The 26,420-nt window shown below is 33.6% G+C and overlaps 1 protein-coding gene across 1 annotated transcript in view; it reads left to right on the forward strand.

Annotated features, from left to right (window-relative positions):
• The first annotated feature begins 7,139 nt into the window (after nt 1-7,139).
• CDH9 (cadherin 9) overlaps nt 7,140-26,420 on the forward strand; it is a 176,728-nt gene continuing 157,447 nt past the window's right edge. Inside the window, exons 1-2 of the mRNA XM_042997256.1 lie at nt 7,140-7,168; nt 8,698-8,782. The gene's annotated coding sequence lies outside the window, so the exon portion shown is untranslated. The remainder of the gene's footprint in view (nt 7,169-8,697; nt 8,783-26,420) is intronic.

A 26,420-nucleotide genomic window follows, 5' to 3' on the forward strand; every position in this document is an offset into this window, starting at 1 on the left:
AATCATTTTAATGAGCATTTTTAAAAACACTTCTGACATTCTTATCAAGCATTTAATAGCGCAAATTAAGTAAATGGCAAATTATGATTTCATTTGTGTTCACTGTAATGTTATTCATCAGACATTATTTTGGCATTTGTATGAATGCAGCCCTCTATTTCCATGGAAATTTATTTTTATTTTGTTCTTAATTGAGTCAACTTGACTCATTGTTCTAGATGGTTTAGTTAGTAGGCTCAGAGTACCTAAGAAATAATTCAGGTACAAATGGAAGAAAATAATCTCTACCCTTTTAACAAGTGTTTGTTTGGCCTATAATAATTAAACTTTTGGAAAATTTACATAGCTTATAGAATTTCTGCCTTATCCTCATAAAAATGGTTTGGGGGTTGCAGGGATAAATTTTGCATTTACAGTGTGTTCTACAGTTTAAGGGCCATTTAACTTTCATATTGTGCTTGTTGCGCTAATTTTTAGTAGCTTCTTATCTCTTGCAGATCAATGAGACTGCATTGTCTACAACACAGACTTTCTTGAAGAGTACTGGGGACATCTTATCACTTTGTCACCTGTTTAGACTGTTTTGCCACGCATCAAAATTGGTTCTAATCTCAGTCTAGGTATAGGACCTTACATAACCAATACTGTTATCGGTAGACAAGTGATTAGGTAAAGTACAATTCATTAGGGTTTTAGTAAGCCAAGAAGGAAATACTTGTAATTGAATCAACCATTTGCCTGGACTAAGCTCTTGGTCTTGATTACAGGAAGGATACTCTCCCACCAGATGGATGTTGTGGAAAGTGGATTAGCTACTTGTGATTCCCTGTGTTCATGATAATTGCTAGATCTCAGAAAAATGTTTGAATTGGGAAAATGTTATGTGTCCAGTTTGGTCACAGAAAACAAAAGTACTCTGTTTAGAAATGACTGTGTATCATGATAAAAATAATATAATAATGATGGTAAAAGTAAATTACAGTTATTGAATTGGTTTTGAAGGCATAGTCAGAAGAAAAAAATTTAAATATTCCAACTATTATAGTCATTGATGGTGACTGTTTTGTTTTGTTTTTCTTCCTTTCCACATTTCCTGACATTTTAAGAATCCAATGTGATGACATCTACATTGTGAATTATGCTTCACATTAGGAGGTAAAGTGATTACTCCTTTACGTTAGCTGTCATTGTACATTCTCTTTAGTCTTTTCAGATATGAGCGTGGGAGAGCCGGAATAGAATTAGCAGCCAGTACTGAAGCTGAAAGGAGAGAGAAGAGACTCTATTCTGGGGTAAATGGGAGGTGTCTGAACAGCCTCCATTGGAAACTGAACATGTACTGTTTTTGTGTCTATCTGAAATTCTTCTGAGAGATGGAGGACAGAATGGGCTTCCAAACTACAAATCTTGAACTGAGATTGATATGAGAGACAGTGACATAAATTTGAAGGGGCCACGTCAGAAAAGAATCCAGACATTATTGTTACTAAATCAGAGCAGAAAGAAGAACTCAAGTGATTCCTCAAAATGAAATGTAATGGATAATGGTTGTAGAGATGGATCTTTTGTTCCTTGTCTGTTTGTAGCAGGATATTTTCAGACTCATTCATAGAGAAGGCACAAGCTGTTAAGGAAACCAAGCCACTTCAGAAAAAAGAAAGAAAAAAAGACCTGGGACAGGCCAGGGTCTAAATAGTGAACTTTTGGTCTAATTAATTATGAGGAGTCTGCTTTGGCTCTGTTGCACGAGTATAATAATATTCTTTAAATCTGTTTTCCTAGGATTTGATAAAAGAAGTATATTTTTAGATAATGACTCTTAAAGCAAAAGTACTCTTTTTGGAAATGACTGTGTATCATGATAAAAATAATATAATAATGATAGTAAAAGTAAATTGTGATTATTAAATAACTATTACGTTCAAGGCATTGTACTAAGCAGTATATGAACATATTTTCATTTACCCTCTTAAAATTTTTGTAATCACCATATCCTAAAAACCAAATGTAATATTGGAAGCATTATGTCATTTGATCAAGGTCCCTGAGTACTACAGAAAGCTAGAATATAGGCTGAGTGTGTCTGTCTCTCATCTTTTGAGCATTGATGTCTTCTACCACTATCTACCTCACCTCTATATGTTTACTTTGAAGGTAGCTTTACTCCGTGGGTAACTTTTTGCAAGCCTTCATAGAGAAACCGGTTTATTTTTCTATAAAAAAATCATTTTAAGGTCTTTTTATTTTAAGTATTCTCACTAAAATACCTTCACATGTATCAACTTAATGATTAAATTTTACATGCACCAACTCAAGTCAAAATCAAAGACAAATAGTAATAGAAGGCTTTCAAGCATTCACAATGGAGTATTAAGAGGAATTCAATACAAGGAAAATGAGTTTTCCTTTTCATTTTAAATAATTACTTGCTGACTACCTAACTTTTGGGGGGAGGCAGATTCAGAAATTTCAGGCTCTGGATTTGGTATTTGTTCTAATTTACATAATTTAAAGCAAAGTAAGTTTTATTGTTGAAGCTTCCTATACAACAAAGGAACATTTTTAGGTTAGATGAAAATGCATGTATTCTGCTAGTCATGAAACTAGAATTATTTTCCTTCATGCTTAGTAAAATGCTTCTTAGAATATAAAATATTCTACCTTTAAGTAATAAATACTCAAATTTTTTCTTCATTCCTTTTTAAACCTTTTGTATTACTTCTAGGTATTTCTAAATAGGCTTCTATTTGGAAATAGACATCAGTATTTCTGTATTGTGGAAAGAAAGGTGTTTTATTTAACTTTGATTCCTTTCTTATTCTCTAGCTTATATTTGACTTTGGATATGAAGATAAGAAGCATGACTATTTCAGGCCAGTAACTGCTAACACAGTTTTAACCACAAAGGAACTTAGTAGTTGGTGTCAAAGTGCCCAGGTATTTGTTAATTTGACTCTGGTAATATGACTGCATATCATGTCCTTACACTTTGGAGCAGAGATTTATAAGAAATCACATATTTGAAAAAAAATGTAAAAAAGGTGATGTTTATGCAATTAAAAAAAATAGTCCTCATCCTAAAGTTGGCTCATATCATTCATTCAAATTAACCTCCTGTCAACTCAGAAAGTCCTGTGAGAATCAAATAGCCCCAGGGACACCATAGTCCAGTCAATAACATGCCAATAAAGCCAGCGGTTCTTATACACAGTAAGGGCATGACCATTAATATCTGTACTTTTTCTGGACTTTTTTTTTAAATTTTTTTTAACGTTTATTTATTTTTGAGACAGAGAGAGACAGAGCATGCACAGGGGAGGGGCAGAGAGAGAGGGAGACACAGAATCTGAAACAGGCTCCAGGCTCTGAGCTGCCAGCACAGAGCCCGACGCGGGGCTCGAACTCACGGACCATGAGATCGTGACCTGAGCCGAAGTCAGCCGCTTAACCGACTGAGCCACCCAGGCGCCCCACTTTTTCTGGACTTCTAATCAGGATAGACTTAGGAACATCTCGTGTTAATTCTGCAATGCCTGGGGGGAATTTACAGTTTTGTTTTCTCAATAGACCAAACTGTTAGTACTTATCCAAGCTTATACCTCAAACTCTTAACCATGAATTTATCACCACTATTTTTTTTCATAAGTTGAAGTTTTTTGAGACATTATTTAAGTAGACTGGGGGCAAAACTAATATATCTGATCCTAAGAGGGTGCCTGGATACCTCAGTTGGTACAGCATTGGGCTCTTGATTTCGCCTCAGGTCATGATCCAAGGGTCCTGGGATCGAACCCTTTGTCAGTCTCTGCACTGAGTGTGGAGCCTGCTTAAGATTCTCTCTCTGTCTCTCTCTCTGTCCCTCTCCCTTGCTTGCGTACATGTGCACACTCTCTGTCTCTCTCTGTATCTCGTAAGCAAAATAGAACTAATCTTAATATACAGTTATTCAAATGCTAAAATAGATCTAAAAGAAAAGTCAGCCCCAATATGGGGAAAATGGTCTAGGTTATTCTAAATTCTCAAATTTATGCCATCATCTCTAGCTCTGAAAAATAAATCTAGTTTTCTTATCAGAATGGTGGCTGATTAGTTTTTAGCTAAATATGTCATTAAAATTAAAATATCAAAGTAAAGATTACTGCAAATAAAAAACACCAAAGAATCACTTATCTATTGTTTTAAATTTGTTAGATTAATTTCAATGAAAAAAACTAAATAAAGAACTTTCCACATAAGAATAGCAAGTATGTTTATAAGGATGGAGGAATAAAGCCATTCATATAGCTAAAATTCTACCTCAAATTAAAAATAAAATGGAAAGCTTTACAAAATGAGGCTACATTGTGAGGATGAAAGCCTTACAGTTAGAATGAAAATATGGATTTCCTTATTACATATAGGAAGTGTTGGATGTCTACATACTGAAAGTGCATAAAAAGTCTCCAAGTATAAATATTTTTGCTCAAATAAACTATTTTATCAAGTCCCATTTGCTAGTATTCCCTAAGCACTACTGAGCATTGTACATTATCAACACACATTAAGACCTTTTATATGCTTCAGTTATTTATGAATCATTGGTAGATTTTGTAAGTCAGAAAACAATGGCGATTGTGAAAATTAATATTCAATAATCATATTAGTTTACACAAATTATTAAAGGCAGTATTACTAATCTCTCCTTAAATGTAATTGGATTCAAAATACTATACTAAAAAGTAATTTTTGATACTTTTTCTGTAACTAAGAAAAATTGTATTTTCATTAATGTTTCTACTTATAATTTTCAAATATTTAATTTAGAACAACTGAAAACAATATTTTCTAATAGGTAATAAATTATAAACTATTACACTGTATAGCCAAAACTGTATTTATGATTTAGGGATGAGTTTTAGACTTTAAGTAAATAGTGAGAGCATTTATGTAAGGAAGTAAGAAATGTTGAGTTTGTATAGCTGAATTATTAGGGGCTGACATTTTTAATACTTCCAGATTATTCTACAGGTTAAATCTTTACAAAAAATGAGAAGCAGAAATCTGAACTAGAAAATTTTTTTAATTGATATTGTACTTCTATTATTTATGCACTACGAAATTGGTACTTTTCTTGGACATTTGCACATTAAATATTAAATTTAGCACTTGGTTGAGAATAAGAGGCCACACAGTTCATCTTAAATATACAACTATGAAAAAGGGCAGGGAATTTTGCATGTTTAACAGAAATGGCTTCCCTTCACATCCATTTCTACCCAAAGCACGTCTATATCTGATACTCAAATCTACAATTAAAAGGAAGCAGTCATTGTACTTGGGGGAAAAAAAAGATAATACCACATGATTTGCTGCATATAAATAAAGGTAGATTGAACATAAAATAATGAGAAAGTAAAGACATACCATACAAGTATTAATTATAAGGAACACTGTAGTAACTCTAACAATATCAGGAAAAAAAAAGTAGACTACAAGAAACAGAATATTTTCATGGATAAAGATAACACTTCATCATGATGAAAGACTTAATCAAAAGAGATTGAAGCACTCTATCTCTTCATCATTAATGAAAAAGTAAAAATCAATGAAATATATAATGGACAAGCAATATAGAAAATCAATGAAATTAAAGATGGTTGTTTGAAAACCTCAGTAAAATCAATAAATCTCTAAGAAAATATAAATGGTACAAACTACTAATACCAATAATGAAAGAAGAGAAAGAAACTCTAATTTTATAAAGCCAGAATTACTGTTACACAAATCTAACCAAACTATCATGAGAGGAAAAACTGTGATCTTTTCAAGGAATGTAGAAAACTATTTCACCAAATTCAACACCCAGAAAACTAGTAATAAAGGAAAATTTCTTCTACCCGATGAAGGACAGTATGAAAAATCAGCAGCAGTCACCATGGTTAATAGTGAGCATTCGGTGTTGTACGTAAGTGATGAGCCACGGGGATCTACCCCAAAAACCAAGAGCACACTTTACACACTGTATGTTAGCCAGTTTGACAATAAATTATATTAAAAAATAAATAAAATAAAATAAAATAAAATAAAATAAAATAAAATAGAAGCAAATCATACAGTCAAAAAACCCAAAAACAAAAACAAAAAAAATAGTGAAAACTATAATATTTTCTCCTGATGAAACAATGATTTCCACTCATGCTCTCATTTAGTTTTTCATTGCAGGTTCCACCCAGTACATTAAGGCAAGGAAAAGGAAGAAAATGCATACAGATTATAAAATGTAAAACTCTCTTGAATCATAATAATCATATGTATTTAATATAAGTGAATATCCTAAATCTATAAAAACCTATTAGAAATAAGTAAATTAGCAAGGCCATAGGACATAAAATCAATATACAATAATTAAAAAAATTTTTAACATTTATTTATTATTAAGAGACAGAGAGAGACTGAGCATGAGCATGGGAGAGGCCAAGAGATGGGGAAACACAGAATCTGAAGCAGGCTCCAGGCTCTGAGCTGTCAGCATAGAGCCCAATGCCCGTCTCGAACACCCAGACCGAGAGATCAGGACCTGAGCCGAAGCCGGACGCTTAACCCAGACGCCACTCAATATACAACAATTAAATAAAAGACAAATATTTAGGGTTAAGTCTAAGAACCTAGAATTAAAAAAAGAAAGAAAGAAAGAAAGAAAGAAAGAAAGAAAGAAAGAAAGAAAGAACAAAGGTGGAGGGCCTAACTTAACCTGATTTCAAGATACACTATAAAGCCATAGCAATCAAGAGAACGTGACATCAATATAGACATAAACATCAACTGAACAGAACAGAAGGCCCACAAAGACATTCACACACACAATCATCTGAAACTCTATAAAGGTGCCAATATAATTCAATTGGGGAAAGATTCTTTCCCAAGAAAATAAAAAGGGTGCTGAACTTTGATATACTCGTAAGATAAAAACAGGAATCTTTATAGAATTATACACATCTTTCATATCCTGAGATACTCTTAAGCCATAAAAAAGAACAGACTACTGATCCACACAAAGCATTATGTGGAAGAGGTCAGATCCAAACATGGAACATTCTGGATTATCACATCTATGTAAAGTTCTAGAACAGTGAAAAAAAACTTTACATCAAACTGTATTCATCTGCAGGAAGAAATAAGTTTTGTTTAGGTAAATATCTCACTTTGGGTCTTTGATTTCCTGATTTTAATAAATCTTTATAAATCAATTCCTAAAAGAGGAAATCTAAGACAGAATTCTTTGACCTGTGGTTAAATTAATTACATTACTTTTGTTCACTTTATTTAACTACTGGAGTCTCAAAAATGTCTGTATGTTGTGGTAGGTGACACTTCTTATAATATTCATTTGGCTAAAAATTTTAGAACAAAAATAATGAAAACATTGGTTGTGCTTTCAATTTGGTCAAAAACAAGCACCTCCAATTAGGAGTTTTTATCTGGGGTGACATTAAAAATATTAAAAGTATAAGTGTATAAATATTGCCAAAATGTTTCTTTCCATTCCTCTCTTCTTTTTTGGTATTGCTTCAGATTTCAGTCTGGTGTTGCACTGGACAGGGAGTTACAGATTTGAAGAAACTAAAAAACAAAATTAAGAAACAAAAAGGGTAGTAAGCTTTGTATAGCTAGTGCTTGGAGAGAGAAAAAGATAAAGGAAGAGAAAGAATTAGGACATAGTAAGTGACTGGGAAAGGGTTTGGGAAATTATGGAAAAATGAGATATGAATAACAGAACTAACCTGAATGGAACATCAATCAGGAGGAAGATTTTAAAGAGATTTTGCTATATATTTCCAATGTTATTATTTGGCTTTTTTTTTTCATTCTCAAGAGAAACTTAATATAAAGCTACATTAATTTATACTTTAAAAATCAGATTTAAGATTGCTTTTATCATTCTTATGCAGAGCTTTTCTTCAAATGGCTCAACTTCATTTGTATCCTTCATATATTCAGTTAGGATATGACATTACAAAAGTTAGACATTTTGATGTCTTTAATGTTTATTCATCAGAATTCGTCCCTGTAATTCTTAGTTGTAACATTTTTTAAGTTTTGAAAATTGGGTATAGTTTCCAGTTAAATAGTTCTGTCAAAAAACACACTCATAATAGTAAATAATTAGAAATGAATCTCTTACAATAGGAAAATTGTTGATGGAATAAAGTTGGTTAAAAAAAAAAAGGCCTATACACTGAACACAAAGATTATAAAAATCGATAGCTATGATAATGTGGTTTTTACTATTTTGCAAGAAATCATTGCCCAAACCTTAAATTAAAATTCCATCAAACATGCTACAATACAAAAACTTACATTCTGTTTTATTCTTTCCCCGCTAAATTTACAACATTTTTTAATTCGGAAAGTAGAACAAACTCATCATAAGAAAATCAGAAAATATGGATATGACAAAAGAATATACAGAACAATCATGATCCCAATCATCCTATGTTGGGTTTGGTGTTTATCCTTCTATATTCCTTTACTTGTATATTATGATTAATAGTATTATTGCATAAGATATATTGTGCCTGCTATGCATAAATTTGCCATAATTGGTTGAACAAGTCCTCTGCATTGGGGCTGTAAGGTTTTGTGTGGTTGGTGTGAGATGAGTTAGTGACTAAGACTGAAAACAGTATTCACCAACTTGCCCTACATTCCTTTGGCCAGATTTTAGTCTCATGACTGTCGCCAGAGACATGGGGCATGAAAAATGTGATCATCAGCACTAGTGGGCTTCTAGATCTTCCCAATGGTGAGTAGAGAGCAAGATATAGAAATAATTACCTAAAATTTAACATCTGTGAGGTATATCAATCAAATTGAAACAGAATAAACTTATTTAAAATACAGATCAGTACAAATGTCTCAAACTAGTATGTTAAAAGTGAAATGAGTGAGGGTAATCATTTTGACCAATCCTAATTATAAAAGACCTATTTGGATAAAGTATAATTTAATATATTCCTTAGATTTTTTATTTATCCTATGCAGTTAAAAAAAATCAAATGTACCCACTGAATTGCTTGTCTATATAAAGAATCGGGTTTTAAGAACTTAAAAATTAAACAAAAATATCATAAAAGATTTTTTTTTAACTTCCAAAGAGCTCAGAAGTGAGGGGGAAAGATCCTTCAGTTTAAGCAGTGTCATATTCTGTCTGAAAATCAGTTTCTCCTTGATATGTTTTTCCTGCAGCAAAGTATTCTGACAGAGTCAAGTGTAATTGAACAAAAAGTGAAATTATTTCCTTTTATACAAAGGATGCCACACAATATTTGAATTTATATGTAACCTTGAATTGTCATTTCCTTTTATATTCAAGGTATGCCTATTGATTAGCTTACAAATTTTGTCACAAGTGTGACCCTGTCTTCATAGTTACTGTTAAAAATACTATTGTGAAAAAAAAATAAATAAAAATACCATTGTGTCACACTTTCTATCTTGTCCTGATGGCAAATAAAATTAGAATTGGAATAGTTCAATCAGGATTGTGGCTTGGGTCAACATTAAAGTTAAAGATATGTTCACAAACCTAACATCTATGAGGAGAAGCATTGTCATGTTCAAGGCCATATCCTTGGCACTTCTATATCCTATCACATAGTAAGTATTCAACAAATATTTGATAAGTGAGATAGTAAGGTTTTTTGTCCTCCTAGCTCTGAGATGTGTAAGCTTTTATTTGGGAAATAAATGACATATCTTTTTCTCTGGTTTTGCCATGTATAGAAGGAGGCAATGCTTATACGATGGTGATTATGGTTTATTATGAAGTTAGACTACCTGAGTTCAAATCTCTGTTCTGCCATTTATCAGTTGTATGATCTTGGGAAGGATGTTAACTTCTGTACAATAATTTCTCAGCTAGAAAAAGGGGAGATAATAATAACTCATATCTAATATGGCTGATGTGATAATCTAATGTGTTTACATCAGCTCTTGAGAGACCAAGCACTAAAAGGACACTGCTTAGCTCACTTAATGAAATTTGTAGCTAAATTGTGTGCCTACTTATGTCCACATTACAGTATAACTTGTTTTGTTTGATGCCAAATATGTAATACAAAATTGTTAGTGTCTTGTAAATTAAGCAGTAGTTGATCTTTTAAAATGCTTTTTAAAAAATGTCTTAATAATGGTTTACATTTATAAAACATTTTGAAAATAATCAGTTACTCATGTTTTCCTCTTAGTACAAGAATTCTTCTAGGTAGCTTTCTTATGTCAATCAAATAACAGCCATAAAAATACAGATAGATAAATAGATTTTAATGTCTCAGAAACTAGTGATATCAGTTATAAAACTTTTGCCCAAACACAAGGGTAAGGATATAATTTTCAGGGGGCTACATAATGAAAATATGAAGGATATAGATTACTTTCAATATAGTAGTATATTTTTAAACTCCACTTTCTTTAGAAATTATGAATAGATTCTATTTGGGCTTGTGTCAAAGTAATTTTCCGTGGTAGGAATCTTTCTGCTAGTCATTTTTATTCATTTTATTTGTTTGGATTCACTTTTTCAGTGAAAAATTACACATTGGTTTCAGGATTTTCTCTGTTGAATGAACATAGTAGACCCAATCCCCAAGCTGCTGAAGTGAAAAGGTAACTTAATGTCATCAGAACTAGGAATGTGAAGCTGAAATTGGTGACATATAAACAGTGCTAGTAATCATTTTCCATATAGAAATATTATTCAAGGGTCTCTAAAGAGTTTCTTTAGAAAGTAATAAAATGGTTTTCCATTATATCAACTAGCCATTTGTTAAAAAGAAAATGTAGCTAGCTGGTCATTTAGAAAGTTGGAAAATTGAATTTACTCTATAGTTGAGTGAGGAGGGTAAACAGTAGAGTGTGGGGTTCGTAATAACCCTCTTGAGGTCACATTATTATCATTCTCATTCTGGTGCTCTTAGACAAAGTTGATACAAAGATTTGGGGACTTTACATGGTGCTTCAAAAGACTCCAAGAAAAGAAATCTGTCATATCTAAACTAAGAAGGCTCTTTCAATGAACGCATTCTATATAAATACATTCTTGCTGAACTGTTAGCCTTTTAGATAGAGTCTTATAAAATTAGCTCTTAATCTTTGTATTCCAAGATATCAATACAAAAATCAAACAGATTTGAGGAGATCTGCAATTCACTTTATTCCTTCTAGAATATTTACATCACACTTCATTGTGTCCACTTGAAAACACATAATTATTTGAGATCTCTAATGGATATTGTAATACTCAAACAATAACCAAATAAGCACAAGATAATAGTATATACTTAGAAATGTGTTATATGGATTACAAAAACAATCTTAAAGCAAAGAAAAAAACTGTCCAATGATTGGATAGTTAAAATAATTTCTGATAGAAAAGACTATGAATAGTGTAGTAAAGAACACAGATTTTTGAGCTACATAGATTTGGATTCCTATCTTCAGTTTTGCCTATCAACCACCAGCAAACAGGTTTTTCCAAGTAATTTAGTCCCGCTATTTGTTTCTTGATCACTAAAATTAGAATAATGATATTGGAATGATATCAAGAAGTTATGAGATTTATATGAGATAATCATCTGGATTTAATGAGATTATAACTGACTAGTCCAGAGAAATCACTTTCTAATTCATAATCATGAAGATTTATCATAGAGGTATTTGCCTTTCACCTGCTTATTCTCATTTCCTGAAGTGGAGAAGATATTCTTACTTCCAGCATTGAGTTAGCTTTTAATGATAATCTAAAAATTACTGAATCATCATGAAATGGGGTGATACTAAAACTTTTGTCACTGGTAAGATATTAGGCATAATCAAATAAAAACAGATGCCAGGTATGAACTGCCAGTAAGTAAGGACTAATACAAACCAAGTGAGTATCAGCCTAACAGAAAGCTAAATACAAAGAAAAAAAATACATCATATTTACAAAATGGAGATAAACATGTTAGTAGTTAATATTGACAATGTGTCCTGTGACACCATGGTTTTTTTTGTTTTGTTTTTGTTAGGGGTTATACTTGGGTTTTTCTGCAAACCTAATATACTTTGTGATAGGTGATCTTGCTCAAGATGATAGCAAACAGTTTGTCAAATGAATGCACAGAAAACCATAATTTATTTTCATTTTTTTTTTAATTTTTTTTTTCAACGTTTTTTTTTTTTTTTTTTATTTTTGGGACAGAGAGAGACAGAGCATGAACGGGGGAGGAGCAGAGAGAGAGGGAGACACAGAATCGGAAACAGGCTCCAGGCTCCGAGCCATCAGCCCAGAGCCTGACGCGGGGCTCGAACTCACGGACCGCGAGATCGTGACCTGGCTGAAGTCGGACGCTTAACCGACTGCGCCACCCAGGCGCCCCTATTTTCATTTTTTACAAATATATTGGTGTTATGTTACTAATAATTCAACCAAATTTACAGAAATTTATTCTTTCCTATAGTGAAGTCATTGTTACATGGGATTTCATACAAATTCTACTACCTTTCTCCAATTAAAAAATTTTAATTATTTAAAATCCATAATTTACATTAGGGTTCACTCTGGGCATTGTACACTTTATGAGTTTTGACAAATGTGTAGTGACATGTATCCTCTGTTGTAGTATCATACAGTCCTCTGTGCTCTATTTATCCCTCTCGCCCCCAGAGCCCTTGGCAACCACTGCTCTTTTCACTGTCTCCATTGTTTTTGCTTCTTCCAAACTGTCATATAGTTGGAATCATACAGTATGTATCCTTTTCAGATAGACATCTTTCACTTGGTAATAAGCATTTAAAATTCCGCCATGTCTTTTAATGTCTTGGTAACACATTTATTTTTAGCACTGAATAATATTCCACTGTCTGTACATACCAACGTTTATCCACTTTTCTATTAAAGGACATCATGTTTGCTTCCAAGTTTTGGCAATTATGGATAAGGCTGCAATAAACATACATGTGCACATTTTTTTTATGGATATAGGTTTTCAACTCCTATGGGTAAAAATACCAAGGAGCAGAATTGCTGGATCATATGGTAAGAATATGTTTAGTTTAGTAATAAAATGCCAACTGTCTACCAAAGTAGCCACACAACTTTGCATTTCCACCAACAATGAAGGAGAGTTTCTGTTGCTCCTCACCCTTGCCAGCATTGCTCATTTTTTTTTTGGATTTTCACTATCCTAATAGGTGTGCACTTATCTCATTGTTTTAATGCACAATTCCCTAATGACATATGATCTTGAGTATCTTTTCATATGCTTGTCTTCTTTCTATATAGCTCTTTGGTGAGGTGTCTGCTTGAGACTTCTGCACATTTTTAATTTTTTTTGCTTAATGTTTATTTATATCTGAGAGAAAGACAGAGCAAGCACAAGTCAGGGAGTGGCAGAGAGAGACCAATAGAGAATCTGAAGCAGGCTCTAAGCTCTGAGCTGTCAGCACAGAGCCTGATGTGGGGCTTGAATTCACAAGCTGTGTGATCATGACCTGAGCCGAAGTCAACGCTTAACTGACTGAGCCACCCAGGAGCGCAGGAGACCCACTTTTGCTCATTTTTAAATTGTTCATTTTCTTATTTCTGAGTTTTAAGAGTTAGTTATATATTTTGGTTAACAGTCTTTAATCAAGTATATTTTTTTCTGCGAATATTTTGTCTTGGTATGTGGCTTGTCTTCATTTTCTTTTAACATAATCTTTCACGTAGTAAAAGGTTTTTTTTTTTATTATTTTAATAAAGTCCAGCTTATTATTTTTTTCTTTCATGGATTATACCTTTGGTATAGTGTCTAAAAAAGTCATCACCATAACCAAGGTCACCTAGATTTTCTCCTATGGTATTTCCTAGGAGTTTGATAGTTTTCCATTTCATCTTTAGGTCTATGATCCACTTTGAGTTAATTTTTGTGAAGGGTAGTAAGGTCTGTGTCTAGATTTATGTTTGTGCTTGTGGATGACCTGTTGTTCCAATACCTTTTGTTGAAAAGACCATCTTTTCTCCATTGTATTGTACTTTCTCCTTTGTCAAAGATAAGTTGAATGTATTTATGTGAGTCTATTTCTGATCTCTATACTGCTCCATTGATCTACTTGTCTATTTTTTTGCCAATACCACACTGTCTGGAATACTGTAGTTTTATGTAAGTCTTGAATTTGAGCAGTTTCAGGTCTTTGATTTTGTTCCTCTTCTTTGTGTTGGAAAAAATAATTTAATAAAATCTAGACTGAGGATTATCTTGCAAGTATATCTCATATTCTAAAGAAATAATTGAGAAAATATTTTATAAAAGAGGCACTGTGTGTTATACACTTGCACACAACATCGTCTCAACTATTCAACTCTGCTGTTTCAAGTAAAACAGTCTTAAATAAAATATAAATGAATTAGAGTGGCTATGTTACAATACATCTTGATTTGCAAAAAGATGCTGGGTCACAGGTGCTAAACCTGTTTTGTCTACTACCTTATAACTGGTATCAAACAAAGTCTCGGCAAATATCATGGATTTAGTAAGTGTATGGTGAAGAGACAAATAAAGAATATTTTTCCATTGGAAATATCTATTGATATTTTATTTTTAAGGTATTTATTTAAATTCCAGTTAGTTAACATACAGTATAATATTAGTTTTAGGTGTACAATATAGTGATTCAACACCACCCCGTGCTCCTCACAAGTGCACTTCTTAATCCCATCATCTACCCATTCCCCCCTCCCACCTCTCCTCTGGTGACCATCAGTTTGTTCTCTATAGTTAAGTGTCTGTTTCTTGGTTTGCTTCCTTCTCTCTCTCTCTTTTTTTTTTTGCTCCTCTGTTTTCTTTCTTAAATTCCACATATGAGTGAAATCATATGGTATCTGTCTTTCTCTGACTGACTTATTTCACTCAGCATAATGCTCTCTAGCTCCATTCATGTCCTTGCAAATAGCAAGATTTCATTCTTTTTTTTTTTATGGCTAAGTAATATTCCGGTGTGTGTGTCTGTGTGTGTGTGTGTGTAAGTGTGTGTATGATATACATATATGACATATATGAATATATATCATATATAGATATATATATGATATCTGATATCATATATATGATATATTACATATATATAAGTGGTATACCACATCTTCTTTATCCATTCATCAGTTGATGGACATTTGGGCTCTTTTCATAATTTGGCTATATGCTGCTATAAACATTGAGGTGCTATAAACATTGAGGTGCATGTATCCCTTTGAATCAGTATTTTTGTATCCTTTAAGTAAATACCTACTTGTGCAAGTGCTGTATCATAGGGTAGTTCTATTTTCAGCTTTTTAAGGAACGACCATACTGTTTTCCACAGGGGCTGAATTTGTGTACCAGTTCTAGCAATCTTTTGGTGGAGTCTTTCAGGTTTTCTATATAGAGTATCAAGCCATCTGCAAATAGTAGAAGTTTGACATCTTTCTTGCCGATTTGGATGCCTTTTATTTCTTTTTGTTGTCTGATTGCTGAGGCTATTTACTTTGTAAATAACAGTGGTGAGAGTGGACATCTCTGTCTTGTTCCTGACCATAGAGGAAAAACTCTCAGTTTTTTACCTATAATTCAGAAGTGTATATCCTATTTTCAGCAAAGCTTAAACTCCATTAAAGGGATTCTGGTTATAAGAAGCTAATAGTTCATGTATATTCCTCACTGAGAGGAGTATTATTGCTTATTACTCTATGCATAATGTATACAATATAGTCATCCACATCTGATAATAGTTTGTACAAGTCAATAAGGAGTCTATAACACAAGAAGAAAAAATAAATAATATTCCCATTAGGTAAACTTAATGTCTGCATTTTTAATACCGAAGGCTCTGTGTATTGTAATGGAAAAAATATATTTAGCTAAAATACATATTTATAATGCAAAAAATATATTAGCTAAAATACATATTGTAGATGCAAATTTCTCATGACTCTGAAGTAGATACTCTCATTCAAGCACAAGATATAATAATAACATTTTTTTAGTAAAGTTCACTGTAGAAGTGAGACATTATTTCTGAAAACTCAGTTTATTTCATGTTTTAATTTAGCATTTCAAAATGTCTGTAAAAAGTTATTTAGAAGCATATTTATTTCTGTAAATTACAGTCTATTTTAGTAGTCAATTGTAGTATTAATATTCATATTAATTCTAGCCTGCTAATATTCCTTATTCTAATCAGAATATGCAAACCTTTGTTATTATTCACTGTTGCCATCCATTAACAAATCACATTGGAAAAATGTTCTTTAATACATTTTGCACTGAGAGTGCAATCTGAAATAAGGATTTTTTTCTTGTGGGATCCAAGAGGCATATTGGTATAGGTAATCTGAAATAGGAAATGATGTAAAATTGGAGAATCTGCTTAGCCATTTGTTGGGGTTATTACTGAGGATGATGAGATTATACACAATGCTTGGCTAACTGAAGTGTAGCTCAGAGATTTCAGGTGGGCTGCAGTTAAGCCTGGGAGGGCCTTGGGTCTCTTGAGATGCCTGTCTAACCAGCCTGATTGTGGAATGCTTGGGGGCCGGCCCTCTCAGATGTTTCTGCAGTCCTTGGAGAACTCTGTTCTGTACCTTGTATACAAAGTTTAGCAAAACAATAGGACACAAAGACCCTTGCCATATATCTCTGATTTGATGAGTTTCTTTTGATTGTTCCCCTTGAAGTCAACCACCCTTTGTTTTTGTACCTGAAATGTTGTCCGCCCTCTGTACACAAGCCATCTGAGATTTGTGACCGGCCTGACACTGCAAGAAAAGAGAATAGGAGTGAGGTGAACGGGGTCTTCGTCTTTGAACGTTGACCTCCAAGCCTTCTCCTCTCCTTCTTGGCAAAGTGTAGAGTAATCTTTCATGCCTCGGGGCAGGGTTTGTTGGTCATTCCTGGCAGACATTGAATATCCAAGCAAGTATCTTAGTGGGTTTCATTAGTGTCAAAAGGGATCCACTATTTTAAGTAAATTCTTCAAGCACAGTGAACTAATTGGTCTAATAACAGCCATTATGTTTATTGAATTTGTTTCCATAGTAGCATATTTAGACCTATAATAAATAAAGGCTTTATTAAAAACTTATATTACTAATGAACAAAGGCAAGAGATGATAAAAGTAAAAACAAAGATTTAATATAGTCTATTAAACTATAATGTCCCTATGTTTTAACAAAAAGTTCTCATGATGCACAATCACCAGTTACAATATTCACTGCAGTGGCCCCGCTGTCCAGCTCTCTGATACTGACCTTACATATGAGTCCTAATTTCATCTCTTGAGCAATTTATAGGGCGTTTCCATTTGCATGTGCTGCCCTTGCCTCAAAGTGCATGGTTTAATACTGACATCATATTTTTTTTTATGTCTCAACATTCTTATCTCTTAATAAATAGGTCTAGAAAGGTTAAGTTTTCCTTCAGGGCAAGTCCAAACAATTATCAATGCTTCAAAAACTTAACCTTTCCTGTGGTCTGCACTGAAATATTGTCTGTGGGTCTAGACTCTAGCTCTTTGTAAAGAAGGCATCCAGTGAAAAGTAATAAGACTTTAACTATAATCTTCAAATTATCACTTGATTGATGTAAGAACTGAGGCTTAGAGAGCTTTGCCAGCTTGCTCAAAATTGCATTGCTGATGAGACTGCAAGAGGCTTTAAGAGAAAAGAAGCAGATATTTGGGGAGAAAAGGTAGAAGGGACTGTCTGTGAAAGAGACATGAGTACACAATTGAGAGAGTAAGGAAATGTGCCAATTGAACAATATTATCAAATACTGATGTGATTAGATATTAATACTATTAATGCTGAAGAATATAGGGTAATTTTCTTGTCATTTATTTTTTGTTTCAAAATTGACCAGTTTGAATTCACCTGATTTTCTTTGATTTGGGTAATGTAATTACTTATCTATTACATAAGAATTTGTATAATTTTTAGGATTTTGAGTGTTCTCCCTATTGTTCTCCCTAAATTGGTTTCTCATCCAGAATACAAAGAACCTTCTAAGCATGTTAAGTCTTTCTTGGTGAAAAAAAAAATGCCAGTTGCAGAAGGTTCTTACTATTGTAGGGGAAATCTCAACCTACCCTGGTCCACTGGAAACATAAAAATGTTACTGAACTAATAGGCTTCTGATTTTGTAGGTTATGTTTCTCACTCTTTTTCATAAGTGCTTCCAAACAAGGCACATAAGGTATTCACTAATCCTTGGTTACCAGTGCTAATCAACATTCTAATCTAATCTTCACTTCACATTTAACCAAGTTTCTACTGCTAGCCTGAATGCTTTCTCTGAGAACAATTTGCTACATATTCAACAGACTGAAAACCCTTCTGGAATTGGCATCATTCCTTAGGAGCAGAGCTTAACCAAAGACTGAAGGAAGACAGAATATGCATACTTCAGCTCACTTGCCTTTTCGACATACGTGTTGTATTCTGTTTCCTGGAATTCGCATGTGTCATTAGGCTTCAAGTAAAACTAGTGGTAACTTGATGGATAACAACACATTTTCAATATAATATGATGAAAAGTAAATACCTATGGATTTCTTGGTTTTATAAGTCAAAACCTAAGAAAAAAAGATTTTCTTTTTAACTGAATTGGCTTAATATCTTGATAACACATATCATAGGAAAATTCATTAGTTTACTAATTATAATAGCAAATCAAGGAGATAAATAAATAAATCAAAAGTTGTTGTTTTTTAACTAAATGGCATCTACTTTTTTTCTGTTAAAATACTATGGGTAATTATAATGCATAGTCATATTTATTTCCTCCTATTAATGCTAATAAAAGCAGCCTTTTTTTTTAAATATGAAATTTATTGCCAAATTGGTTTCCATACAACACCCAGTGCTCATCCCAACAGGTGCCTCCTCAAAGCCCACCACCCACTTTCCCCTCCCTCCCACCCCCCATCAACCCTCAGTTTATTCTCAGTTTTTAAGAGTCTCTTATGGTTTGTCTCCCTCCCTCTCTAACTTTTTTTTTCTTCCCCTCCCCCATGGTCTTCTGCTAAGTTTCTCAGGATCCACATAAGAGTGAAAACATATGGTATCTGTCTTTCTCTGTATGACTTATTTCACTTAGCATAACACTCTCCAGTTCCATCCACATTGCTACAAAAGGCCATATTGCATTCTTTCTCATTGCCACATAGTATTCCATTGTGTATATAAACCACAATTTCTTTATCCATTCATCAGTTGATGGACATTTAGGCTCTTTCCATAATTTGGCTATTGTTGAAAGTGCTGCTATAAACATTGGGGTACAAGTGCCCCTATGCATCAGTACTCCTGTATCGCTTGGGTAAATTCCTAGCAGTGTTATTGCTTGGCCATAGGGTAGATCTATTTTTAATTTTTTGAGGAACCTCCACACTGTTTTCCAGAGTGGCTGCACCAGTTTGCATTCCCACCAACAGTGTGGAAGGGTTCCCGTTTCTCCACGTCCTCACCAGCATCTATAGTGTCCTGATTTGTTCATTTTAGCCACTCTGGCTGGTGTGAGGTGGTATCTGGGTGTGGTTTTGATTTGTATTTCCCTGATGAGGAGTGATGTTGAGCATCTTTCCACGTGCCTGTTGGCCATCTGGATGTCTTCTTTAGAGAAGTGTCTATTCATGTTTTCTGTCCATTTCTTCACTGGGTTGTTTGTCTTTCGGGTGTGGAGTTTGGTGAGCTATTTATAGATTTTGGATACTAGCCATTTGTCCAATATGTCATTTGCAAATATCTTTTCCCATTCCATTGGTTGCCTTTTTTGTTGATTGTTTCCTTTGCTGTGCAGAAGCTTTTTATCTTCATAAGGTCCCAGTAATTCACTTTTGCTTTTAATTCCCTTGCTTTGGGGATGTCAAGTAAGAAATTGCTATGTCTGAGGTCAGAGAGGTCTTTCCCTGCTTTCTCCTCTAGGGTTTTGATGGTTTCCTGTCTCACATTCAGGTCCTTTAACCATTTTGAGTTTATTTTTGTGAATGGTGTGAGAAAGTGGTCTAGTTTCATTCTTCTGCATGTTGCTGTCCAGTTCTCCCAGCGCCATTTGTTAAATAGAATGTCTTTTTTCCATTGGATATTCTTTCTTGCTTTGTCAAAGATTAGTTGGCCATACTTTTGTGGGTCTAGTTCTGGGGTTTCTATTCTATTCCATTGGTCTATGTGTCTGTTTTTGTGCCAATGCCATGCTGTCTTGATGATTACAGCTTTGTAGTAGAGGCTAAAGTCTGGGATTGTGATGCCTCCTGCTTTGGTCTTCTTCTTCAAAATTACTTTGGCTATCTGGGTCTTTTGTGAGAAGCAGCCTTTTGAATCTAGTAACTACATCCTAAAATTATGGCAAGTGAGAAGTATCAAATTTTAAGACCTATCCTTCTAGCTTTTACATTATTTTAAAAATGTTTACTTTTGAGAGAGAGAGAGAGCTCCTGTGCATGAGTGGGGGGGCAGAAGGAGAGGGGGATGCAGGATCCAAAGTAGGCTCTGTACTGACAGCAGAGAGCCTGATGCAGGACTTGAAATCACAAACTGTGAAATCATGACCTGAGTCAAAGTCAGATGTTTAACCGACTGAGCCACCCAGGCAGCACTAGCCTTTCTACTTTAAATTGCTTATAAAGATATACATGGAGTTTGGATTCCACTTTTAGGAAGCAGATCACAATTGCTCATAGATATGCGCACACACACACACACACACACTCAAACACACACACATATGATAACTTCTAGTACCAGCAATAGTGTTGGAAAGCAATTCAGTCATGGACAGTGTGAATATAAATTGTGACAAACTTTGGAGAAAATATGTGGCAGCACAAATTAATATCAAACATGTATATTACCTTTGACACATCAAATCAAATTTTAGAATTCTAATAGAAATGATAACACCATGCATATACCTTGTAAAACTATAGTGAGAGAACATGAGAAAAAAATTAAATGTCCATCAGTGGGGAATGGTTGACCTTTTCTATATCCACCCAGTGAAATTGAAATATCATATATCCATGTCAAGCCATCATAATTAAGTATGAAATCTTGTTGCAAGATTAAATATATAAGAGGGGGAAGAGAAGAAAAGAGAGGAGACAGCTGAAAAAAATATCAAAGAAAAAAAAAAAAGATAGCTACCAAAGCTACCAAAGGGGCTAAGAGACTGACAGAGACTCTTTTAAAAAAATTAATACCATAATCATACTTAAAGCAAAATCTAAAAAAAAAAAAAAAAAAAAAAAAAACAAGCAAAAAACAGGATTGTAAATAAAATACACACATGAATTTCTCAATGCAAGTATTAAGAACCTTCATTTAAATATAGAATTTGATTGGGACACCTGGGTGGCTCAGTAAGTTAAGTATCAGACTGTTGATGTCAGCTCAAGTCATGATCTCACTGTTCTTGAGTTCGAGCACCACTCAGGACTCTGTTCTGATGGCATGGAGCCTGCTTCAGATTCGCTCTCTCATCTTTCTCTGCCTCTCCCACTCTCCCTCACTTTCAGAATAAACTAAATAAATTTATAATTTGATGAAGAGAAGCAAAGAAACTTCTTCCTTCCCCCCTTAACACACAATTATGTACATAGTCAACATTTAGCATGTTCAGCCTCTGAAAGTTCATCAACCATGTTTTTTGGGGGGCCTTTTTATTGTCCACAGGGATTTATCATTCACCTTAATAAATTAATAAAGAATTTTAGTGATGTTTTCCTCCTGAATATCTTAGATAGACAACAATGACTTGTGCTCAAAAAAAAAGTCTTTATGAACTCAAAACATTGTGAAACCTTTTTTATAAAATATGTCTTAGCCATGAAATACAAAATCAAAACTTTCCTTTAACACTTAAATTGTTACCAGATCATTCAATACCATTGTTTAGGAAGATCATGGGGAAATTAGTGATTTCAAGAAACACAGAAGTTTATATGCAAAAGTAACCGCACATTTAAATTTCACTTTGAAAATTTACTTGATCATAAAACATTTCTTAGATTCTTTTATTCATTTCTAATTTACAGCATTATAAAGTCAAATTTTGACTGTTGAAAACAGTTGCCACAGATGAAAATGTTTTCCAACTGAATTTTCATAGTCATTACAAAGTTAGGTTTATAATGCAATTGCTGACAGGCTTTTAGCATCTTGATGTTCAATATTCATTTCTGCTACAAGAAAACTCAAACTAAAAACTTTTTTTTTGGTAGCTGACACTGTTCAATGCTTGACTGGAAGACTATTTTAGGACAATCAAAAGGAATAATAGCATACAAAAATTGATCTGATTTAATAGACACAATTTTGGAAAGGAATAATTTAACATAATGTGGAAGAAAAATCTTGTCTGTTTACTTAAAGACCAGAAAGCCCACAGATAAGCAGATGTTCAGTACTTCCCTTTGGTATTTTGATATTTAAGGGACTAAGCAGAGTTAATACAACCTCGTCTTTTCAATTCTACTAACTTTCATTGGATTTTCATCCTTTCCCTGTACCTTTTTATTTTTATTTTTCCTATTTTTTGTAGTTTCAAGTTTTTATTTAAATTCCAGTCAGCTAAAATACAGTGTAACATTAGTTTCAGGAGTAGAATTGAGTGATTCATCACTTGCATATCGTACTCTGTGTTAATCACAAGTGCCTTCCTTTTATAAAAAAATTTTTTATTAAGTGTACTTATATTTGAGATACAGGGGCAGAGAGAGAAGGGTACAGAGGATCCAAAGTGGGCTCTGTGCTAAGAGCAGACAGTCTGATGTGGGGCTCAAACTCACGAACTGGGAGATCATGACCTGAGTTGAAGTTGGACACTTAACCAACTGAGCCCCACAAGTGCCCTCCTTAATACCCATCACCCATTTAATCCATTTCCCCACCCACCTCCCCTTCAGCATATCTCAGTTTGCTCTCTATAGTTAAGAGTCTGTATGTTGGTTTGCCTCCTTCTCTTTTTTTTCTTTACTTCTCTGTTTTGTTTCTCAAATTCCTCATATGAGTGAAATCATATGGTATTTGTCTTTCTCTGACTTATTTCACTTATCCTAATACTCTCTAGCTCCATCCATATTGTTGCAAATGACAGGATTTCATTCTTCTTCATGGCTGAGTAATATTCCACCACATACATACGTGTGTGTGTGTGTGTGTGTGTGTGTGTATACACACACACACACACACACACACACGTATGTATACCACTTCCTCATTATCCATTCATCAGTCAATGGACATTTGGGCTCTTTCCATAATTTGGCTCATGTTGATAATACTGGTATAAATATCAGGTTTCATGTATCCCTTTGAATGAATATTTTTGTATCCTTTGTGTAAATACCTAGTAGTGCAATTGCTGTGTCATAGGGTAGTTCTATTTTTAACTTTTGGAGGAAACTCCATACTGTTTTCCAGAGTGGCTGCACCAGTTTACATTCTCATCAACAGTATAAGAAGATTCCCCTTTCTCCATATCCTCACAAACATCTGTTGTTTCCTGCATTGTTAATTTTAGCCATTCTGACAGGTGTGAGGTGATGTCTCATTGTAGTTTTGATTTGTATTTCCCTGATGATTAGTGATGTTGAGCATCTTTTCATGTGTCTCTTAGCCACCTGCATGTCTTCTTTGAAAAATGTCTATTCATGTCTTCTGCCCATTTTTTACCTAGATTATTTGTTTTTGGGGTGCTGAGCTTGATAAGTTCTTTACACATTTTGGAAACTAACCCTTCATCAGATATGTCATTTGCAAATACCTTCTCCCACTGCTTATAGTTTTGTTTATTGTTTCTTTCACTATAGAGACGATTTTTATCTTGATGAAATCCCAATTATTTATGCTTTTGTTTCTCTTGCTTCTGGAGACATCTAAAGAGAAGTTGCTATGACCAATGTCAAAAATGTTACTGCCTGTATTCTCTGACATTTTGATGGTCTCCTGTCTCACATTTAGGTCTTTCATCCATTTGGAATTTATTTTTGTGTGTAGTGTAAGAAAGTGGTCCAGTTTCATTCTTTTGCATGTGCCTGTCAAATTTTCCCAACACCATTTGTTGAAGAGACAACAGACTCATTTGTTGAAGAATCTTTTTTCCATTGGATATTTTTTCCTCTTTGTTGAAGATTAGTTGACTATAGGTGTGGGTCCATTTCTGGATTTTCTATTATGTTCCATTAATCTATCAGTCTGTTTTTTTTTTTTATGTCAATACCATACTGTATTAATCACTATAGCTTTTTAATATAACATGGATCCCAGAATTGTGATGCCTTGAAATTGCTTTTCTTTTTCAAGGTTTCCTTGGTTATTCAGGATGTTTGGGATTCCATACAAATTTTAGGATTATTTGTTTGTTCTAGCTATCTCTGTGAAGAATGCTGGTGGTATGATAGGGATTGAATTAAACATGTAGACTGCTTTGGGTCCTATCAACATTTTCACAATACTTGTTTTCCAACCCATGGACATAGAATGTTTTTCCTTTCTTTGTGTTATCTCCAGGGCCAGATGGCTTCACAGGAGAATTCTACCAAACATTTAAGGAGTTATTACCTGTTCTTCCCAAACTATTCCAAAACATACAAAGGGAAGGAAAACTTCCAAAACTCATTCTGTGAGGCGAGCATTACCTTGATTCCAAAACCAAAGATTCCACTAAAAAAGAGAATTACAAGCCAATATCCATGATGGACACGATGCAAAAACTCTCAACAAAATACTCGTAAAGTGAATCCAATAGTAGATTAAAAGAATCATTCACCACAATCAAGTGGGATTTATTCCTGGGATGCAAATGTGGTTCAATATTCACAAATCAATCATAATGATACATCACATTAATAAAAGAAAGGATAAGAACCATATGATCCTCTCAACAGATGCAGAAAAAGCATTTGACGAAGTAAAGAATTTTTCTTGATAAAAACCCTCAACAAGTAGGGATAAAGGGAACACACCTCAGCATCATAAAGGCCATATATGAAAGACCCACAGCTAACATCATCTTCAATGGGGAAAAACAGAGTTTTTCCTCTACAGACAGGAACAAGACAGGGATGCCCACTCTGTCTACTGTTATTTAACATAGTACTGGAATTCCTAGCCTCAGCAATTAGACAACAAAAAGAAATAAAAACCACCTAAATTGGCAAGGAAAAAAAATCAAACTGTCACTATTTGGAGATGACATGATACTCTATATAGAAAGACTCCACCAAAAAATTGCTAGATCTGATACACAAATACAGTAATGTCATAGGATATAAATTAATCTGTTACAAAAAATCTGTTACATTTCTATACACTAATAATGAAGAGCAGAAAGAGAAATCAAGTAATCAATCCCATTTACAGTTGCACCCAAAACATAAGATACATAAGAATAAAGCTAACCAAAGAGGTAAAAGATAGGTACTCTGAAAACAGTACAAACACTTATCTCTGCATCTTTTTAGAAGCTGCTTCTGTGGGATCTTATGTATACTATAGCCTCTTAGTAAGATATATAAAAAGCAAAAAAACATAAATTTTATTTATCCAGTTATACCAGCAGTTAATTATATAATCCAATTTTGTTTCATTTGTACTTTAGTATGAATATTTGTATGTCTAAAGAATTGGGAAAACCCATTTTATTTGGACATCAGAATTAAACTGTCAATATAGATGGAATGATTTCATGGTTAGTTGCTATTTGCCAATATTGTGTCCCAAACTAGAAATAACTTCCAATGAAGAAGAGAGGAAAAAAAAAAGACAAAGAAAAAAGAGACAGAGAAAGGCAATGACATTTCTGCACAAAGAAGTTTGAAACTGTGTCAATTACTTGAAAAATCAATTTAATGTAAGCCCAGTCTCAGTGTGTTTGGTAGCTTGAGTTTAGATAACTATTTATAAAGTTCATTTCTGCAACTTCGGTTTAATCAGTAACATTATGTAATGGTAGGAGACAAGTCTCAGGGTGCTGAAATCTGAAACAGTTTTGGCTTCCTATGTGATTGATAAAACCTGTTTGAAACAAAAAACTTAATTCCATTGTCAAATGCAGTATCAGTGAGGAGCCTTATTTCACTTTCACGGTAGAACAATAGGAGATATATAATTCTACCTAAATTTGTCTCACTGTTCAGCTTATAATTAAACACACTGTCACATGTGCATTTTCTACTTTTATATTAGTGATTAAGAAAAGAATGGTTTCACCTAAATAGTATAAATTGCTATTTCAGATGGAATAATTCCTTTATGTGTTTATATAAATCATCCACACTTAATTTTTCTCTAAAAATTTTATTAGAATTATGTATACACATTTATAAAGATTTGTAAGACATTTGCTTGGTTATGTAGTTTATAGTTTTATAAATGTTTAGTGGTAAC

Source organism: Panthera tigris, chromosome A1 (assembly GCF_018350195.1).
Source record: "Panthera tigris isolate Pti1 chromosome A1, P.tigris_Pti1_mat1.1, whole genome shotgun sequence".
Classification (NCBI taxonomy): domain Eukaryota; kingdom Metazoa; phylum Chordata; class Mammalia; order Carnivora; family Felidae; genus Panthera; species Panthera tigris.